This window comes from Haliotis rufescens, unplaced genomic scaffold (genome assembly GCF_023055435.1).
Source record: "Haliotis rufescens isolate VD_foot unplaced genomic scaffold, xgHalRufe1.0.p SCAF_2, whole genome shotgun sequence".
Lineage (NCBI taxonomy): Eukaryota > Metazoa > Mollusca > Gastropoda > Lepetellida > Haliotidae > Haliotis > Haliotis rufescens.
This window is the reverse complement of record NW_025963890.1, coordinates 30329991-30353421: the sequence shown is the minus strand read 5'-3', so window position 1 is coordinate 30353421 and position 23431 is coordinate 30329991.

Here is a 23431-nt window from a genome sequence, read left to right as displayed (position 1 = left end):
CAAATCGGTTTGACACAGAACCGATGAAAAGATTTTAGCAGATTTGGTCACTGCAGCAGAATAATTTAGTGTTGAAGGAGTTGTTGATTGACTGGCAACAAGCTCCCAAGCGTCTGCAAAAGAGATGTTTTTTTCACATTTTAGTTTCAGTATTTTGGTCTCGGTTTGAAATACTGGGCAGGATTTGGAAGAGGCCATGTGTTGGCCTTCACAGTTGGCACATTTGAGATCTTGAGTACACTCTGCACTCTCGTGGTTGCCACCACAAGGATGACAAACAACAGGGCGTCTACAGGTTTTTGAACCGTGACCAAACTTTTGACATTTATAGCATCGGAGTGGATTGGGGATATACACATCCACTCTGATGTTGACATAACCTGCTTTATTTGAAGTTGGAACTGATGGACGAGCAAACGTGAACAAATATGTGTTCGTCAGGACAATATTTGATTTTTCATCCTTTCAGGTGAAACGTTTGATGGCTTGTACTCCTTGATTTTTGAGTTCTGAAACAATTTCATCTTCCGTCAGGTCTGAAACGGAATGTGTCCTGTCACGAACAATGCCACGGCAAGAGTTCAATGTCCTTTGAAACAGTAACTTCAACATTAGCAAAGTGTTTGATTGATAATAAATTGAGGGATTGTTGTTTCCTCGAACATTCCACCAGAAGAGATCCAGTACGCAATCGTGTGACATTTTTAACTTCTCCACAATATCCATGAATGGCTTTGAATATAGCAAAGGGATACAGCTTTAGCGGTTCATGATCTGTGGCTTCGATCACAAGGAATCGAGCCCAGGAATCAGCTGGAAGAGTATCAGCTTCATCGGACGAACTTGAGTCTAAATGACGTCTTTTTTAACCAGATTGTGAGTGAGCCATGATTATGTTGAAGTGATTCAGCAATTCGCTCCCCACCCACCATGGAGTATCATAATAGACACGGCTGGTCAATCGGCTGGTCATGCTATGCCCTGTGTATGGGAAAACATTGATGTCATTCATGTTTTGTATTTTTGAAACCTGTAAATGAATGTTCTCATTGGAAATTATATGTACAAATTTGCTTAGAGTCACATGCCAGAAGGTGGTGGCTCAGGGGCCAATCTGGTAATGTTGACCTCCAAACTCAATATGTATCCAATTTCTTGTCATGGGCAGAACCAGCCTGGCATTTTTTTTGGTATACAGATATTGCTGTTTTTGTCATATTTTCTGGAGTATACCACCTCTGTATCCCTGATGTTTGCATGTTGGAGATCCGGTGCAATAAAACATCGCTTTTTTGGCACTCCATGGTGGGTGGGGAACAGGGGTGTTGAATTATTTTCTTTCATCATGGCTCAGCAATACCTTGGTTCAAACCGTTCCAAACGACGACATGTCGATCTAGATGAAACCGATAATTCATCTCCTGTTTTAGATTCATGGGCCCGATTTATTGTCATAGAAGCAGCTGACAAACAACCAATCAAACTTAATCCCTTTGCCATTTCCAAGGCTGTATCTGGAATTTGTGGAGAAGTTAAGAATGTGACACGTCTTCACAGTGGCTCTCTTCTTGTTGAGTGTACACGGAAACAGCAATCTCTCAACCTGCTATCTTTAACTACATTTGCAAATATTGAGGTTGCTGTGTCCGTGCACAAAACTTTGAATTCTTTCCGAGGCATTGTTCGAGACAGCTCGTTGCCTGTCCGACATGTCGGAGCAAGACATTACAGAAGAGTTAAAAACACAAGGTGTGACTGCAGTGAAGCGTTTCACTATGAAATCTAGAGACGGTGACATCATCCCGTCCAATACATATCTGTTTACCTTTGCACTTTCAACAATGCCTAAGTCTATCAAAGCTGGTTATCTGAACATCGGAGTGGAGGTGTATGTCCCCAATCCACTTCGATGTTTCAAGTGCCAAAAGTTTGGTCACGGCTCTAAATATTGTAACCACTCTGCGATATGTCAACGTTGCGGCGGTGGACATGAGAACACCGATTGTGATGCAGAGATAAATTGTGCAAATTGTAAAGGACAACATCTGGCTTCTTCACGGTTATGTCCTGTGTGGCAAACCCAATCACAAATTCTGAAGGTCAAACATGAAAATAACATATCATTTCATGAGGCAAAGAAGCTTGTTGATAACAAATCTCCTCCAACGTCACAAAATAAAACATATTCTGCAGCTGTTGCTCGTCCTGTTACACAAACCTCATCAATCTCTGTTCAGACAGAGTTGTCCTGGGTAAAGTCAGTTCAACCTGTCAGCATAACTTCTAAAACATCTTCCACCCAAACTGTGCATCCCTCTGAACCAGACAATACAGTGTCTGCTGCTGAAGAGCTTGTCACTAAGGAATCGGATGCTGTAGAACCAGACATTCAGCCTTTGACCAGGAAAGAAAGGAAAAATTTCTTAAAAAACAGACAACCAGGAACTCCTCATCTTCAGAGATAGTTGTTCATAACTCCTTTGATGCTCTTGACATGGATGTAACCCCATCGTCACAGAGCAGTAGTAGGAGTCCTTCCTCCTCACGTGTACGCGAGGGTTCACCGATTGAGCCACCATGACTCAATCGTCCACCTTAATTCAATGGAATTGTAGAGGATTTAGGAATAATTTTAATGATTTACAGCTTTTAATTGAAGATTTTAATCCATCAGCTATGTGTTTACAAGAAACATATCTTAAGAACACAGATAAATGTGATGTCAGGAAATATAACATGTATAATCTCTTCTCACCTCCAGGGGCAAAAGCCACTGGTGGTTCTTCAATCTTGGTGAGACAGGACATAATCCATAGAGAAATTCCTCTTACCACCAATCTTCTGCTGTTGCAGTCCGGCTAACATTACACATCGCCTTCACACTTTGCTCTTTGTATATTCCACCATCTTCTCCCCTTCAGCAGGCTGATCTTTAGTCTTTATTTTACCAACTCCCTCAACCCTGTGTCATCATGGGTGACCTAAATGGACATAACCCTCTGTGGGGAAGTGTTGATACCAACGCTAAGGGCACGGTCCTCGAAGATTTTATAACAAACAATATTTTATGTATATTTAATGATGGTTCAAACACGTACTTACATCCTGCAACAGGAACTTATTCAGCATTGGATCGGTCACTTACAGATGCCAATTTACTGAATGAATTTGACTGGTCAGTTCATGATGACCTGTGTGGAAGTGACCATTTTCCCACATTACTAAAAACTATTCTTCCAACTGATGAGCCACCTTCAACAAGGTGGAATTTTAATAGAGCAAATTGGCCCTTATTTCATACCCGTTGTTTTGAAACACTGAAACCTGAAACTTTTCAAAACATTCCAGACCCTATTCAGATGTTCTCTGAACAGTTGAAATACCATTCCTAAATCCTCTGTGAACCCGCACATTCGCAAACCATGGTTTAGCGATGATTGCAAACAGGCCAGAAAGCATAGGAAAAAGGCAGAAAAGTTTTTCCGCCGACACCCTACGGTCCATAATCTAAAAAATTTAAAAATAAATAGTGCGAAGGCTAGACGAACATTTAAACAGAATAAACGTCAGTCTTGGAGAAATTATGTCTCTAGAATCAATTCACGCACACCTATATCTAAGGTGTGGAATATGATTCAAAGAATTAAAGGCAAGGGTTCTAAATCCAGCATTAAACATATCAAAGATGGTAATAATATATTAACTGATAAATCCGACATAGCAAATAAATTAGGTGAAACTTTAGCCAAGCACTCTTCATCATCCAACTATGACCCCAAATTTCGGAAATTTAAGCAACAACAGGAAAAGAAAAAGGTTAATTTTCACTCTGATAATAGTGAAGATTACAATGAAGTATTTTCACTACATGAGCTCAATACCGCCCTTGGGCAAGCTCATGATACTGCAACTGGAAGTGATAATATTCATTATCAGCTGTTAAAACACTTGCCTGAATCATGTCTCCAGACATTTTTAACTATATTTGATGATATTTGGACATCAGGGATTTTTCCTCCTTCGTGGCATGATGCAATTGTAGTCCCTATACCAAAACCTGGACGGGATCATACAGATCCATCAAATTACCGTCCCATATCTCTCACTAGCTGCGTTTGCAAAACTATGGAGCGTATGGTGAACAATCGATTATTTTGGTATTTGGAAACCAATCATCTCATTACAATGTGGTTTCCGGAAATATAGAAGTACCATTGATCATCTTGTGCGTTTAGAATCATTCATAAAAAATTCCATTGTAAATAAACAGCATGCTGTATCTATCTTTTTCGATTTAGAAAAAGCTTATGATACAACTTGGAAGCATGGCATTTTAAAAGATCTTCATGATTTTGGATTGCGAGGTCGTTTACCTCAGTTTATATCCAGTTTTTTAACCGACAGACAATTTCAAGTCCGTGTGGGTTCAACCCTGTCTGATCATTACAATCAGGATCAGGGTGTCCCACAAGGCAGTATCTTGTCTGTCACTTTATTCAGCATTAAAATTAACAGTCTCTCCAAGGTATTGAATGACTCAATTGATGGGTCACTCTTTGTAGATGACTTCAACATATCTTGTCGTGGCAAAAACATGCATACAATAGAAAGGCAACTGCAGCTTTGCCTAAATAAAATCCAAAAGTGGTCGCTTGAAAATGGCTTTAGATTTTCTAAAGCAAAGACAAATTGTATTCATTTTTGTCGAAATTAAAGACCGCATAAAGACCCGGAACTATTGTTAAACGGTGCTCCCATCAAGGTTGTTGAGGAGACCAAGTTCTTGGGTCTTATTTTTTATCGCCACTTGACGTTTGTCCCTCATATTAAATATCTTAAACCTAAATGCTTGAAGGCTCTTGATCTACTAAAAGTTGTTGCAAATACTAAGTGGGGTGGGGATCAGGCAACCTTACTTCACCTGTATAGATCCCTTATTAGATCTAAACAAGATTATGATTCAATTGTATATGGTGGAGCTGCTAAAAGTAATTTAGAGAAATTAGATACCATACACCATCAAGGACTTGCGGCTCTGTCTTGGGGCATTTAGAACCTCTCCTGTAGATAGTCTGTATGTGGAGGCCGATGAGCCTTCACTTGCACAACGCCTACTAAAATTATCCCTTCAGTATATAACTAAATTACGTACAAACCCATCAAATCTGGCTTATAACTGTGTCTTCCATCCTCTTAATGAGGACCTGTTTCACAACAAACCAAAACTTGTACCGCCACTTGGCATTTGGATTAAGTCTCACATTGCAGATGCAAATATTGACTTAGATTTAATATCTCCATGCCGTCTTTTGTCTTTCCTACTTCTGACTCTGAATGCTTCTTTAGCAAAGCATTCAGTGGAAGCGCTATGTGAGCATAATTTTTCACATACTTCCTGTAGAAGTTTGAGGCCTAAGAAGCAGCGAATCTGCTTTTGTGATTTGGGCACTGGAAAGGTCCTAATTGCTTCAATCTTTTTGTCATCAACTTGAACACCTCCACATGATAAAACATGACCCAGAAAAGAAACTTTGTCTGTTGCAAAGTTGCATTTGGATGGCTTTAGTGTTAATTTTGCCTGTTTGAGATAGTAAAATACTTGCTCCAAATGTTGGAGATGCTCTTCAAAGTTTTTGCTAAAATTATCAAATCATCAATGTAAATCAGCGCAACCTTAAAAAGCAATTTTCTTAGCACTTTGCTCATGAGCTATTGAAAACAAAGTGGAGAATTTGTCAAACCTTGGGGCAAACGTTTGAATTGATAAAGGCCTTGATGGGTGACGAAAGCAGTTTTATGCTTTGAATCTTCATGTAATGACACTAGTAGTATAGGTAATGGTGATTCTGGACCACTTCAACTGGAGCCAGATTTATATACCTACACTACAGAGGGAATTTTTTATGCAAAAACGATGATGCGATTTAACGATCGTCATGATTCGTATTAAAAGAAACATCAATATTAATTAATAATGAATAAAATTTACTATAGCCCACTAGGATATTGGAAAGGTATAGGAGCAATAAAAAAATTAGCGACCGCGGCTAAAGTATCTAAAGATGTGGCCAAGGATTGGTTAAAGAAACAAGCAAATATACTTACCCGCACCGCGTTATATACCGAGGAAAATGTTTGATATTTTTACAACGAATGAAGTTCATCAGGCTGACCTCTTGTATCTTCCCCACGATAAGGTAAGACGCAAAACGTATCAATACGCTTTAACCGTAGTGGATGTGGCTAGTCGATACAAAGAGGCTGAGCCATTAACCTCGAAAGATTCAACAGAATTAGCTAATGCACTGAGTCGTTTATATAAACGTCGACCACTAAAATGGCCTAAGCTATTTCAAGTAGATCCAGGTTCGCGAGTTTATGGGATCGGTAAATAAACTGTTAACAAAGCACGATGTCGAAATCAGGCGTGGTGAAAAAGAGGCTCACCGTAGTCAAGCTATCGTTGAAAGATTTAACCGGACATTAGCTGAACGTTTGTTTGGCTATCAGTACGGGATCGAAATGAAATATGTACGATGGAGATCAACCGAATGGGTGACACGATTATCAGCTGTTGTATCAGCACTGAATAATGAAGTAACAAGATTAATCGGGAAGAAACCATCCGATGCGATTAAAATGAAATCTGTGACTTCCGATCTTCAGCACCGAGGAGAGGCAAAGAACAAAAACTCCCGGATAGAGTAAGCGTAAGATATTTATACCAGCCCGGTGAACTTTGAAGGAGGCCTATGTCACGCAACCAATCTGATTTGGTCCCTTAAGACATATAATATTAGTCGATTGGTTATGAAAGAAGGAGAGCTTGTTCTTTATTATCTTAAAGATGGACCGGGCAGGGCATTTGTACAAGAAGAGTTGCTCATAGTTCTCGATGATACAGTATTACCGCCCTAAGTAACCATAAGCATAGGTAGTTACACCATCCTTATCAATCCATCGCTTTGTATCTAAGGGGGATAATGATGTCTTGTTCATTCTTAATCCATATACATGTATCCTATGATTGAAACTTCTTAAAGAGTTCATCTCGTGTTTGAATGTTCTACCGTTGAATAATGCTTCTTTATTCTGTTTGTGTTTGATATGCTTTCTTACAAAATACTTCTTAACGCCCTTAGCTTTTCTTATCTCTCCATTATCGGACTTCTTTATAGAATGCATCTTAGCTCATAATCCTACATACTCCGCTATAGGGGTCCCAGCACATTCATCCTTCATCCTAACACCTTTTTATTTACTATGCTGTGCAGTGGATTATCTTTTGGGTAATCACTCGTGTCGTACATATCTATTTTTTCTGCCATATCTTTATACACATCCTCGGTTGGTATTTCCATCAACAAAGAATCTGTGTCGGTATATAACACCTCTCATCTATCGCCGTATTGCTTCTTAAGTTCGTTGTAGTGAGTGAGTTAATGCTTTACGTCACCTCACATCGGCAATATTTCAGCCATATCGTGACGAGAAGTGATTAAGTTCGTTGTAATAAAAGTCATACATTAAGTGTTTTGACAAGTCAAGAATACTCATACCGACGTACACCGGTCTGTTTAATTTTATATTACTCTTCTGCATATGCAACGCGGCTAAGTCGTTATCGAATATCTTGCTTCTGTTAAAAGCCGTCTGGCTATAAGTTTCCTGAGTCTTTCTTCCTCATTAGATCTGACTAATTTAACATCAACACGCCTCATTAGATTCTCCATAGTTTTACCAAATACTGAGTTATTCATGAGCTTATATAGATTCTTTTCAAAATCGCTGGTAGCTATCTTTCTTAAATTGTGTTCAGCCTTATGTAGGGCTCCATCCAAGGGCTTTGATCAAACTTTAGAACTCTGTGTTTTTTCTTTAGTTTCATACTTAACGATAGATATAACTGGAGATTTCTGTAGTGAACTATATATTTTGTCTTATCCATCAAATTTGGTACGAGTTTTTCTACGTTAGCTAACCGATTATTACCCATCAAGGAGTGTTGATATTCCGACATCCAATCTTTATTTACCATTAATCTTTCGGGAGCTAGCGGATAACTGTTATGGTCTTTATGTAACGAATTTGGGATATTCCAAGTCAACTTCTAGTATGTACGCTTTATTTACATCATTCACATTGATATCATTCACTTCGATATCATTCACATCGACCCACTCAAAACCACCCGTGGGTAAAGGTTGACTCATAGCCCATCCATACAAATTGTTGGCGTCGAGATATAATATATGAGTGTCGGGTTTACTCGGATCATATCCTTCCACTAATTTATTATTAGCCTTAGAATACCTTTTCGCCGTCATCGATATACCACCTCTTAATCCTTTCTCAATAAACAAGTGCATATCGTAATCGGTGAGTAATTTTAGTTCTACGCCGGTCTTCCTCAACAATGCATCCAACGATAGTCCGGAACTGGAATAGTACCATGCCGGGTCCAAACTGTATTGTTTTAAACATGTCTTTCTAAATATCTCGAATATATCGGCGAGTTATAACAGTACATCGGTTTTTAAGTACAGATTGTGAAAATCGCCTAAATTCTTACAACCTAATTTATCCCACACCGTCAGAGCGTGTTCATAATCGGCATCTGTTATTTTAGATTCTGTTAAGTTACTATAGAATGATTCAAGGGGTGGTAATTTAGTTTTGTCGAATCTAGACCAATCATCCATATATTCGTAAGGATATACACACCTTTTCTCAGCAACAAATGACGCGTTAACCTATCGGTATATTGATTTGTTATCGCAAAGTCATCGGGATTGTTCGCATTAGCTAAATTGTCCAGTGAAGATAACAGAAACTGTACGCAGTCTATGAATCTAAGTCCATTACTTTGCTTTATTCTGGCGTTCCCATCCTTGTCCCTATAATGTATAGTTTTAGTCAACGAGAATGATATGTATTTTTCCATATTATTAGGAATACATTTTAAACCGCTGTCGGTCTTTGAGTTAGCTTGCATGATGAGATGAGAATCATATCCTCTAAGGTTCTGAAACACAACGGGGATGGGTATTGGTTGAGAATTCATTTTTAGTTTCAAGTTACACTCGTTATGCGTTGCTCCCCGATAATTACCCGTGACGTGGCAATGATCTCTTACGGAATCCCCATTCAGGGGTTTATTACAAACATGACAACTCGTTGACCTCTTATAGGCCCTCCAATTATCCCTCGTCATACACATGAGTTTCTTATGCGATAAATTTTCCCTGATTATTCTCTTCATTTTGTAGATATTCTAGGAACTTTTCGCTGCATCGTGACCCCTGTAAATCACGGGCGGGTTTGTTTTCCCATCATTCCTTACAACTATATATCCTAACCCACAAGGAATATGTTCTTGAGTTTTGTACGTGAGTGAGTGAGTGAGTGAGTGAGTGAGTGAGTGAGTGAGTGAGTGAAAGCTTTACGTCATATCGGCAATATTTCAGCCATATCGTGACGAGAACATTTATAAGACTGACATTTAAATTAAACACCTGTCATCGACGGACAGTAGAACAACTAGCACATCACAGTTTATAAGTAAAACTAGTTTAGAACAATTAAAAGAATAACCTAGTATTCAACAATACATAATAAAAAACGGGTTAGAGATCGCCAGCAACCAAAGTTAGGCCATCTAACTGGGGCCCGTGGGGACTTACAATACTTCTGCTACCTGCACGGCTCCCCAGCAGGATTTACACCATCCCCTCAGCTGCTGGCGATGGAACGCAATTAAGCCAGAATTAAAACAAAACAAATATACTACGTTTAAAAACAGTGGTATGAATAAACGTACTTTCAGGACGTGGTCTTACATATCCTCTCAGGGGGACAATAATTTTACACTACTTCAACCGCCTTTGAGGATACAGCCACTAACCATCGAAGTTACTCATTAAACACTACCAATATTATAAAATCAACTATCTACATAATCAAAATTTATCAATAAGTTCTATTCCTTTTAAAAATCCAACAATTAAATGACAACTGATACTATTAAAAAGATCCTTAAGAGATGATGATTTGAAATAGTTATCCCTTGTGATGGAAAAATCAATACAGTCAAGCAGGACATGCTTGACCGTGATTCTCTCATCACAAGGGATGCAAAATGGAGGATCCTAACCTTTCAGTATATATATTTATGTGTATATCTGCTATGGCCAATACGACATCGTCGCATTATGACCTCTTCAAATCTGGACTGTCAACCCAAGTAAGTATAACCGATGGTTGGCTTAATTTGATGTAATTTATTGATACCAACTTGGGTGTCCCACTTCATTTGCATAAGATCTCGGATGTAATATTTGATCACATGTTTACAATCACTGTATGGAATGAGAAGTGGTGTCACAGATTTGTTGAATGCTGCTTTTGCTGCAGCATCAGCCATTGTGTTGCCTTTTATGCTCACATGACTGGGCAACCAACAAAAGACGATGTGGTAATGGCCAGTTGAAAGATTATTATAAAGTTCTAAAATATCTAAAATAATTGGATGATTAGAAGAGACTTTCTTCAGTGCCTGAAGACAAGATAAAGAATCAGAAAAGATGATCAATTGTTTATATGCAGATTGTCGTTGAATGTATTTTAAGGCTGTAAGAATAGCATTGGGCTCAGCAGTGAAAATAGAGCTAGTGTCTGGTATTCTAGATGAGATATGTTTTGATCCAACGACAGTGGCACATGCCACCTTGCCACCGTCCTTGGATCCATCAGTAAAGATTGAACGGTGGGTGTCATATTTATTTCTTAATTGTACATATTCCTGTTGATATATAAGTTGATTTGTGTCAGATTTAATAAAACGGGTTAAAGAAACGTCTACTTCTGGCCTCACCAGCTGCCAGGGAGGAGTAGACAAGAGACGATATGGTGAGATAATATCTAGATCTATATTTGCAGCAATAATATGTGATTTCATCCGAATTCCAAGTGGTGGAATCAGCTTTGGTTTTTTCTGAAACAGCTCTTCATATAGGGGTTGAAAAACGGAGTCATAAGCAGGATTAGGAGGATTAGAGTGTAATTTAGTGATATATTGAAGAGACAATTTAACACGGCGTTGTTTCAAAGAAGGTTCATCAGCCTCGACATAGAGGCTGTCAACAGGAGAAGTTCTAAAAGCACCAAGGCACAGTCTGAGGCCTTGATGGTGCATTGAATCTAGCTTTTTAAAATTACTCTTGCAAGCTCCAGCATACACAATGGAGCCGTAGTCTAATTTAGAGCGGATTAATGATCTATAAAGGTGAAGGAGGGTTGTCTGATCCCCTCCCCACTTAGAATTCGAGACGACTTTTAACAGATCTAGGGCCACTAACAATCGAAGTTACAAATTTGACACTACCAATATAAAATATAGCTATGTACACAAGTCAAAATTTATCAATCAGATCAATTTCTTTTAAAAAACCAAGAATTAAATGAGTACTTACCTGATTAAAAAGATCCTGGATTGATGAAACCTGAAAATAAATATCCCTTGTGACGGAAAAATCGATACAGTCAAACAGGGTATGCTAAACTGTGATTCTTTCATCACAAGGGACACAGAATGGAGGATCTTTGCCTTTCAATAAATATTCATGTGTAAAACGTGAATGGCCAATACGACAACATCGCATAATGACCTCTTCAAATCTGGACCAACAACCCAAGTAAGTATAACTGATATTTGCTTTTATTGCATGTAATTAATTTATACCCACTTGGGTGTCCCACTTCTTCTGCATTAGATCTCTGATGTAACATCTAATGACAGGTTTATAATCACTGTAAGGTAGAAGAAGTGGTGTCACAGATTTGTTTAGTGCTGCTTTAGCTGCAGCATCAGCCATTGTGTTGCCTTTTATGCCCACATGACTGGGCAACCAACAAAAGACGATGTCGTATTGGCCAGTTGAAAGCTCATTATAAAGTTCTAAAATGTTTAAAATGATTGGATGACTAGAAGAGACTTTTTTTAGTGCCTGTAGACAAGATAAAGAATCAGAAAAGATTATTAAACGTTTATATGCAGACTGTTTTTGAATGTATCCCAAGGCTGTAAGGATAGCATTGGCCTCAGCAGTGAATATAGAGCTATTATCTGGTATTCTGGAGGAGAAATGTTTTGATCCAATGACGGTGGCAGATGCTACTTTGCCACCATCCTTGAATCCATCAGTAAAGATTGAACGGTGAGTGTTGTATTAATTTCTCAACTGTAAATATGCTTGTTGATATACGAGTGGATTGGTCTCAGATTTTATAAAACGTGTGAGGGAAATGTCTACTTCTGGCCTCACCAACTGCCAGGGGGGAGAAGACAAAAGGCGGTAAGGAGAGATGAGATCTAAATCTATATTTGCAGCAATAACATTTGATTTCATCCGAATTCCAAGTGGGGGAACCAGCTTTGGTTTCCTCTGAAACAATTCTTCATATTGGGGAGGAAAAACGGAGTCATAGGCAGGATTAGGAGGATTAGAGTGTAATTTAGTGATATACTGAAGAGATAATTTAATACGGCGTAGTTTCAAAGAGGGTTCATCAGCCTCGACATAGAGACTGTCAACAGGAGAAGTTCTAAAAGCACCAAGGCACAGTCTAAGTCCTTGATGGTGGATTGAATCTAGCTTTTTTAAATTACTCTTGCAAGCTCCAGCATACAAAATGGAGCCATAGTCTAATTTAGAGCGGAATTATGATCTATATAAGTGAAGGAGGGTTGTCTGATCCCCTCCCCACTTAGAATTCGAGACGACTTTCATCAAATCGAGGGCCTTCAGGCATTTAGTCTTTAAATATTTAATATGTGGCAAAAACGTCAAATGGTGGTCGAAAATCAATCCCAGAAATTTGGCCTCTTTTACAACCTTAATTGGAGTACCATCTAAAGAGAGCTCTGGGTCTTTATGGGTTTTATATTTCCGACAGAAATGTATACAATTTGTCTTTGTCTGAGAGAACTTAAATCCATTCTCAAGACACCATTTTTGAATTTTATTAAGACACAAATGTAACTGTCTTTCAATGGTACGCATATTTTTACCATGACATGAAATATTAAAATCATCCACAGACAGGGTTGATCCAACCCGAACTTGAAATTGTCTGTCTGTTAAAAACTGTGATACAAATTGAGGCAAGCGGCCTCTTAGACCAAAGTCATGTAAATCTTTTAAAATACCAAGCTTCCAAGTGGTATCATAAGCTTTTTCAAGATTGAAAAAGATAGATACAGCATGTTGTTTGTTTATAAAAGCATTTTTAATGAATGATTCTAAACGAACCAAATGATCAATTGTACTTCGGTTTTTACGAAAACCGCATTGGATATCACTGATTAAATTGTTGGTTTCTAAAAACCAAACTAAGCGATTATTCACCATGCGCTCCTTGGTTTTACAAACACAGCTAGTTAATGAAATAGGTCGGTAATTGGATGGTTCTGTATGATCTCTGCCAGGCTTTGGTATTGGTACAACGATGGCTTTTCTCCACGAAGGAGGAAAATGTCCTGTTGTCCAAATATCATTGAAAATATTCAATAGTGTTGTGAGACAAGATTCAGGCAAGTGTTTTAGAAGCTGATAATGGATATCATCAGCACCAGTTGCAATATTATGAGCTTGTGCTAAAGCAGTGTGTAGCTCATGTAGTGAAAATACTTCGTTATAATCTTCGCCATTGTCAGAAATAAAATTGACTTTTTTCCTTTCTTGTTGTTGTTGAAACTTTTGAAACTTTGGATTATAATTTGATGAAGAAGAATGTTTGGCTAAAGTTTCGCCCAGTTTGTTTGCAATATCTGATTTTTCTGTCAATAAATTATTGTCATCTTTGAGATGGTGAATGCTTGATTTGGAACCTTTGCCTTTGATTTTTTGGATCATGTTCCACAACTTTGACATAGGCGTGCGAGAATTTATTTTGGAAACATAATCCTTCCAGGTCTGTCGTTTATTGAGTTTAAAAGTTCGTCGAGCCTTGGCATAATTCATTCTTACATTATTCAAATTATGAACAGTAGGATGGCGTCGAAAGTATTTCTCAGCCTTCTTCCTACGCTTCCTAGCTTGTTTGCATTCATAAGTAAACCATGGTTTACGAATATGTGGGTTCACAGATGACTTAGGAATAGTTTCATCAGCTATACCTTTCAGTAGATCGGAAAACAACTGAATCGGGTCAGGAACATCCATAAAAAGGTCGGGTTGCAATTTGTCAGTACATATGTTCTGAAATAACGGCTAATTTGCTTAGAAAAATTCCATCTTGTTATAGGTGGATCATCAGTGGGGTTTATAGCTGTAAGTACTGTCGGAAAATGATCACTTCCACAAAGGTCATCATGGACTGACCATTCAAATTCATTATATATGTTAGAATCTGTGATTGACAGATCTAATGCAGTGTACGTACCTGTTGCAGGATGTAAATATGTGTTCGAGCCTTCGTTGAAGATGCATAGATTATTGTTAGCAATAAAATCTTCAAGGATTTTCCCTTCATGATTTGTATTGGAACTTCCCCATAGAGGGTTATGCCCATTAAAATTACCCATGATGATACAGGGCTTAGGTAGTTGGTCAAATAAATCCTGAAGGTCAGACTGCTGCAAATTTGAGGATGGAGAAATATATAGGGAACAAAGTGTGAAAGTTACTTGTAGAGTAAGACGGACAGCAACAGCCTGAAGGTTACAGTTGAGATGAACAGGACTGCCTCACCAAAATGGAAGCACCGCCAGTGGCTTTATCACCTGGAGGTGAAAAAAAATGATAAGAAGTGTACTGACCCAATTCAAATTTATCAGTATGCTTAAGATAGGTCTCTTGTAAACTAAAAGCTGATGGTTTATAGTCTTGTGCTTATAATTGGACTTCATTAAAATTATTCCTAAGTCCTCTGCAATTCCACTGAATTATGTTAGGAGATTGAGTCATGGTGGCTCAATCAGTGAACGCTCACGTACACGTGTGGAGGAAGGACTCCTACTACTGCTCTGTGACGATGGGGTGAAATCCATGTCCAGAGCATCAAAGGAGTTATGGACAACTATCTCTGAAGATGAGGAGTTCCTGTTTGTCTGTTTTTTATTTAGTTTTTTCCTTTTTTTTCTGGTCAGAGTAACATCGGCAGATCCAACTGTTGCTGGTTCAACAGTAGCCTCTGGCTCTTTAGTAGCTGATTCAACAGCATCAGGGTAAACAGACAAAGTTTCAGTTTGACTCGAGGATGAATTTGACATAATCACAGAAGTTATGCTGATAGGTGTATCTGATTTGAACCATGTCAATTCTGTTTGAACAGAAATCGATATCGTTGGAGGAGCAGAGATAGTTGCAGCAGCAGCAGAGTAGGTTCTGGTAAATGGAGTAGACGGGGACTGACTTTCAATAACCTTCTTAGCCTCGTAAAACGAGATATTTTGTTCATGTTTGAGTTTTATGATTTTTGATTGCTTTTGCCACACTGGACATAATTTAGATGAAGCCAGATGTTTGCCGTTACATCTAATGAACATTTAATGTCAGCTGTACATCCAGTGCTGTCATGGTCGTCACCACAGCGCTGACAGACTACAGAGTGATTACAAGATTTTGATCCATGTCCAAGTTTTTGGCACTTGAAACACCGGAGTGGATTGGGGACATACACCTCCTGTCCGATGTTTAGATAACTAGCTTTAACAGACTTAGGAAGGGCCGACAGGGCAAATGTAAGCTTATAAGTATTTGACGGGATGATGTCACCGTCTCTGGATTTCATGGTGAAACGCTTAACTGCAGTTACCCCTTGACTAGTCAATTCATCTGTAATGTCTTGCTCCGACATGTCGGACAGGCAACGAGCTCTGTCTCGAACAATGCCTCGGCAAGAATTCAAGGTTTTGTGTACGGACACAGCAACCTCAATATTTGCAAATGTAGTTAAAGATAGCAAATTGAGAGATTGCTGTCTCCGTGAACACTCAACAAGAAGAGAGCCACTACGAAGACGTGTTACATTTTTAACTTCTCCGCAAATTCCTGAAACTGCTTTTAAGATGGCGAAAGGATTAAGTTTGAATGGTTGTTTATCAGCTGCCTCGATCACAATAAATCGGGCCCAGGAATCCAATTCACGTCAGGCTCTATCCTTATGCCAAGAGATGGAATAATGGATTGTTTCTTGAGATAGAGATCCTGATACAGCGGATTAAATACGCAGTGATAAGCTGGATTAAATGGATTAGAGAACAGTTTAGTAATGTATTGTAAGAATAGTTTTAAGCGACGGTGTTTGAGGGATGGTTCATCAGCCTCAACATACAAGCTATTGATAGGAGAAGTTCGGAAAGCACCAAGACAGTCTCAGACCTTGATGGTGGATGGTATCCAATATTTTTAAATTACTTTTACAGGCCCCACCATAGACGATGGAGCCATAATCTAGTTTAGAGCGAATGAGTGCTCTGTACAGTTGGAGGAGCGTTTTCTGATCCCTTCCCCACTTTGAATTTGAAACGACTTTCAACAAATCAAGGGCTTTCATACATTTATTTTTCAAATATTTTATGTGCGGTAAAAAGGTCAGATGATGATCAAATATTATGCCCAAGAACTTGGCCTCTTTCACAACTTTAATAGGAGTGTTATCCAAAACTAGTTCTGGGTCGTTATGGTGTTTGTATTTTCTACAAAAATGTATACAATTTGTTTTTTATTTAGAAAATTTAAAACCGTTTTCAAAGGACCATTTATTTATTTTATTAAGACATAATTGCAATTGTCTTTCAATAGTATGCATATTTTTACCATGACAAGGTATGTTAAAATCATCCACAAAAAGTGATCCATCAATCGAATCATTTAAAACCTTGGAAAGACTATTTATTTTAATACTAAACAAAGTTACAGACAAAAAACTGCCTTGTGGGACACCCTGATCCTGACTATAATGATCAGACAGGGTAGAGCCCACACGAACTTGAAATTGTCTATCTGATAAAAATTTTGATATAAATTGAGGCAAACGGCCTCGTAATCCAAAATCATGTAAATCTTTTAAAATACAATGTTTCCATGTAGAGTCATATGCTTTTTCTAAATCGAAAAAGATAGACACTGCATGTTGCTTGTTAATAATGGCATTCTTAACGAATGACTCTAATCGAACCAAATGGTCAACAGTACTTCGATTTTTCCGAAATCCACACTGAATATAAGTCATTAAATTATTTGATTCCAAGTACCATGTTAATCTATTGTTGACCATGCGTTCCATGGTTTTGCAAACGCAGCTGGTCAATGAAGTAGGTCTATAATTTGAGGGATCGGTATGATCCCTTCCTGGTTTTGATATGGGAACAACTATGGCATCATGCCATGAAGGTGGAAAGTTGCCAGATGTCCATATTTCATCAAATATTAATAGAAGAGTTTCTAAGCATGTTTCTGGTAAGTGTTTTAAGAGTTGATAATGTATGTTATCAGCTCTTGTGGCAGTATCATGAGCTTGCCCAAGGGCAGTATGAAGCTCATGAAGAGAAAATATTTCATTATAATCTTCCCCATTATCTGACTTAAAATTAATAGTTTCTTTTCTTGCTGTTTTTTATATTTTTGAAATTGAGGTACATAGTTAGATGAGGAAGAATGTTTAGCCAACGTTTCACCAAGTTTATTTGCAATATCTGTAGTATTTGTCAATAACTCATTCCCATTTTTAAGATGGCGAATGTTAGATTTAGAACCCTTACCTTTGATTCGTTGGATCATGTTCCATACTTTTGACATTGGCGTACGTGAGTCTATTTTTGAAACAAAATTACGCCAAGACTGGCGTTTATTTTGTTTAAACGTTCGCCAAGCATTAAATGGCTCATCAGCTTCAACGTACAGACTGTGAATAGGAGAAGTTCGGAAAGATCCAAGACATAGTCTTAGACCTTGATGATGGATAGTATCCAAAAGTTTAAGGTTGCTTTTGCAGTCTCCACCATAGACGATGGAGCCATAATCCAGTTTAGAGCGAATTAGTGCTCTGTATAATTGGAGGATGGTTTTCTGATCCCCTCCCCACTTGCAATTTGAAACAACTTTCAGTAGGTCAAGGGCCTTCAGGCATTTATTTTTCAAATATTTTATATGTGGTAAAAAGGTTAAATGGTGTTCAAAAATAATACCCAGGAATTTAGCCTCTTTTACAACTTTAATCGGTGTGCTATCTAAAACTAACTCAGGGTCTTTATGAGGTTTGTATTTCCTACAAAAGTGTAAACAGTTTGTTTTGGATTTCGAAAATTTAAAACCATTTTCTAAACACCATTTATTTATCTTATTGAGACATAATTGTAATTGTCTTTCGATAGTATGCATGTTTTTACCACGACATGATATGTTAAAGTCATCCACGAATAAAGATCCATCAATGGAGTCATTTAAAACCTTAGAGAGGCTATTTATTTTAATGCTGAACAATGTGACAGACAAAATACTGCCTTGTGGGACACCCTGATCCTGATTATAATGATCAGACAGGGTAGTACCCACGCGGACTTGAAATTGTCTGTCAGATAAAAACTTAGATATAAATTGAGGCAAACGGCCTCGCAATCCAAAGTCATGTAAGTCTTTTAAAATACCGTGCTTCCATGTAGTGTCGTATGCTTTTTCTAGATCGAAAAAGATAGACACTGTATGTTGCTTATTTACAATGGCATTCTAAATGAACGACTCCAGTCGAACTAAGTGGTCAATGGTACTGCGATTTTTACGGAATCCACATTGGATATTTGTGATTAAGTCATTTGATTCCAAGTACCAGGTTAATCTGTTATTGACCATGCGTTCCATGGTTTTGCAAACGCAACTAGTCAATGAAATTGGTTGATAATTGGAAGGATCAGTATGATCACGACCAGGTTTAGGTATGGGAATTACTATAGCATCACGCCATGAAGAAGGAAATTCTTCTGACGTCCAGATTTTATCAAAGATCATCAAGAGGGTTTCTAAACAGGATTGCGGTAAATGTTTTAAGAGTTGATAATGTATATTATCAGACCCTGAAGCAGTGTCATGAGCTTGCCCAAGGGCAGTATTGAGTTCATGAATGGAAAAGATTTCATTGTAATCCTCGCCATTATCTGAATTAAAATTTATAGGTTTCTTTTCTTGCTGCTTTTGATATTTTTGGAATTTAGGGGCATAGTTCGAGGAGGAAGAATGTTGAGCCAGAGTTTCACCAAGTTTATTAGCAATCTCTGAAGTATCGGTTAATAAGTCATTCCCATTTTTAAGGTGGTGAACACCTAATTTAGAACCCTTACCTTTAATTTTCTTAATCATGTTCCATACCTTAGATATCGGCGTACGTGAATTTATCTTGGAGACATAATTTTGCCAAGACTGATGCTTGTTTTGTTTAAAAGTACGCCGTGCCTTAGCGTTTAATATTTTAAATTTATTTAAATTGTGGCAGACAATTTCAGGTCCGTGTGGGTTCCACCCTGTCTGATCATTACAATCAAGATCAGGGAGTCCCACAAGGCAGTATCTTGTCTGTCACATTCTTTAGTATTAAGATTAACAGTTTATCAACAGTTTTAAATGATTCTATTGATGGTTCGCTTTTTGTGGATGATTTTAATATTTCCTGTCGTGGCAAAAACATGCATACTATTGAAAGGCAATTACAGCTATGTTTAAATAAAATTCATAAATGGTGTTTAGAAAATGGCTTTAAATTCTCCAAATCTAAAACAAACTGTATTCATTTTTGCAGAAAATACAAACCTCTGACATTAACGAAACTAAAGAAATCTGAAACCAATCAACTTATCTATCAACAGGAATATAATCAACTCCGAAACAAATATGATACTTACAAATCTATATTTACAGATGGATCCAAGGATGATGCCGCAGTTGCTAGTGCCACCATCATTGGATCCAGGACTATATCATCTAGAATTCCTGATAACTGTTCCATTTTTACAGCCGAATCAAAAGCCATATTAACAGCTCTAGAATACATCAGTAATAAATCAAAACATAAACATTTTATTATATTTTCCGATTCTCTTCCCTGTCTTCAAGCAATTGCAAATCAGTTCACTAAACATCCACTTTTAATCGAAATTGTTGAATTATATAATGAACTTGCTACTGGCCAATACGACATCGTTTTCGGTTGGTTACCCAGCCATGTTGGAATTACTGGGAACACAATGGCTGATGCTGCTGCAAAAGCAGCCCTCAACAAGTCTGTGACACCACTTCTTATTCCATACACAGACTATAAGCCAGTGATTGGATCATATATCCGAGATCTGATGCAAAAGAAGTGGGACGCCCAAGTAGGTATCAATAAATTACATGAAATTAAACCAAATATCGGTTACACCTACTTGGGTTGTCAGTCCAGATTTGAAGAGGTCATTTTACGACGATGTCGTATTGGCCACAGTAGATATACTCACGAATATTTGTTGAAAGGTGAAGATCCTCCATTTTGTATCCCTTGTGATGAGAGAATCACGGTCAAGCATGTCCTGCTTGACTGTATTGATTTTTCCATCACAAGGGATAAGTATTTCAAATCATCATCTCTCAAGGATCTTTTTTATAATATTTCTTCTCATTTAGTTATTGGGTTTTTAAAAGAGATAGAATTCAAATATGTTCGTGATTAACCCAACCTTGAAAAATATTGAAAGATGAGTAGTAACTAAAGTTATTTATGCCATTATTTCAAATTAGAATGAGATCACATCAGGAAAGCATGGTACTTTAATATACGTATCTTGTTAACCCAATATTCTTTTTTAAGTAAGAGCAGCATGTATATCGAGAGTATAGGTTTGGTGCGTGACTTATCACACAGTACTTTCAGAAAGTGTGCATATTCTGTTTATCGGCAATAAATAACATAAGACGATTCATACGGGTAAATACGATTTACTTCAGAACTAGTATAGATTATTTAAGGTTAGGGGGAAATGTATGTAATTAACAGAACAATGGCCGGTTTTGAAGGATTTGGGTCCTGGCTTGGGCTTTGTGTTGGACGTGTAGACGGCATTTCCAGGTTTGACGTATCAATGACCAAAATGATGTCAGATGCAATTCTCTGCCTTTTCGGGTGAACAATTGGCTTGCCTTTGAATGTGTTTGTGGCGGGTGCCACTAGTGGATCGGAATGAGCTCGCGTTTTTGCGACCATCCAATGTCACCATTTATTATGATGAATCATGAAACATGCTCCTGATGTTGTCGCAATGGTGCAGTTGGCGCTACTTTTGGCAAGGGTTTCTCATGATAATGGAAATGCTTATGTCGCTTTTGTTGACCGATAAACATGAAAAGATATAATGTTAGTGTATATGGTCATGCAATTAAGAAACAAACGACGAGTGGGAGTTGTTTATTGTACGATAAACAACGACCGAGACTCGTTTATTTCTATATGAGATATCAACATTACGTACAGCCTCTTTGAGGGTGTTAAATTAGGAAAAAATACACGCTTTACAATATTTACCCGTACTTAAATAATGATGACTCCTTGAATAGAATCCGACAGCGGCCATGCTAGATAAATCCATTTTAGGATTTGAGTTTGGTCCCGCATATTCTCACTATTTTCTCGTCGATCATCTGTACCTTTTCTCCCAATACCGATTGTCATATCACTCTCACTTTCGGATTCTCCAGCAACATTTATTGGGAACACCTCACTAGACACATACCTCTCAAAAATAAGGTCAAATTTACGACGTTTTCAAGTTGCGAGTGCATGTTCGAATCTCAATAAATGACGTCATGATAGAACAATGTTTTATCGTGAAATAAATATCGCTTCCTTCTTTGTTCTTTGCGATTTATCGCGTAGCTATCTTATATAATCAAATGCCAATTTCTAATTGCTTTATCATGACGTATCCGTGTCATGTAGCAATAACATACACAAATATCGTTGACTTCGACGTTGAATAGTGTCATGAAATATGATTATCCTCTTGTGTGCAATATTTCTGGTTGATAAATCTAACATATTCTTACTTTAAGAATAGCGACTATACATTATTATATCCCTTATCAGGTCTCTGTAACATTTGCAAAATGATACAAATATAAAAATACAACTGAACCTAAATGTAATGTTTTAATATCCTTACGTTGCTGAGTGCAGCATTAAACAACAAACAAACAAAACATAATATCTTTAAGAATTATGTTAACAATTCCGATGCTAAAAATAATCTCACAATCTCTATACCTCTTTCTCTCTATGAAAACATAATAACTTTTTATTAATAATCTTAAGGAATAATAATGGCAATACTATCATAATTATCATCATTATTTATGTTAATTATCCTCAAGTGAAGTAGTCCTCCACACTATACATTCAGTGAAGAAGCCCATGAACATATGAACTATGTAACATACATTCATGGAAATTAGATGAACAGTTGAAGTTAGCAAATGATATTATTCGGTCGAACGTCTATCAGCCATCTATTCTATTCATGAAGAACATTTCACGTGGGACCAACAGAGGGAATTATGACTATCGACTTGCTAATTATTTTTTTATATTTATGCCAGCTCAAACGATCTATTGGCTTGATTTATTGTTATGGTATCTACAAAATAAGTAGGATCCGATTTTTTCCGTTTTTGTTGAAATAAAACTGAATTATATTTGCTGTTTACATATCAAAGTTTGCCAAATTGTTACAAAATGTTTGCCCACAGCAAGGCTACGTATCCCCAACATATTGTGCTAGGCACAGTATCACTGGACTGAGGGAGGGCGGTATTCCTCCTTGTGGGTCACCTGCTTGGCAATATGGGACGGGAAAACTGCAGGGGGTGAGGGCAGTTAAGTTGATGGTACAGACAGATAAGAGAGATCATTTTACAAATGTGAAACCTCAGTCCACAAAGGAAGAGGCGAAAGCTGAAACTTGGTGAGGTTTACAGAACAAAGGCAGTTATTTCTAGTTTCTTACTGACTCTCGAAGATACATTTAATAAAACAATTAATGAGTGTGTGTGTGTGTGTGTGTGTGTGTGTGTGTGTGTGTGTGTGTGAGGTAGAAGCTGAATTGTACACCATAAAAATGGCTACGTATGTAGTTGGGGTAGATATGTTGAATGCCCGGCCAGTATGACCTTTGAGTCACTACAGTTTAAGTCATTAAAATGCGTAAAACAGTATTTGAGTGAAAGAAAACACTATAAGCGAGTGAAACAAAAGACCTCAGTACAGGCACACCCAGTCCCCCAACCCCAAGTCTGCATGTATCAATACTCATACCTGCCGCATCCTCAACCACTTAACTTACTCACACAATCATCTCACAACATGTTCGCCAACCCTCGTATCACAACGCATGCACGCATGCACGCATGCA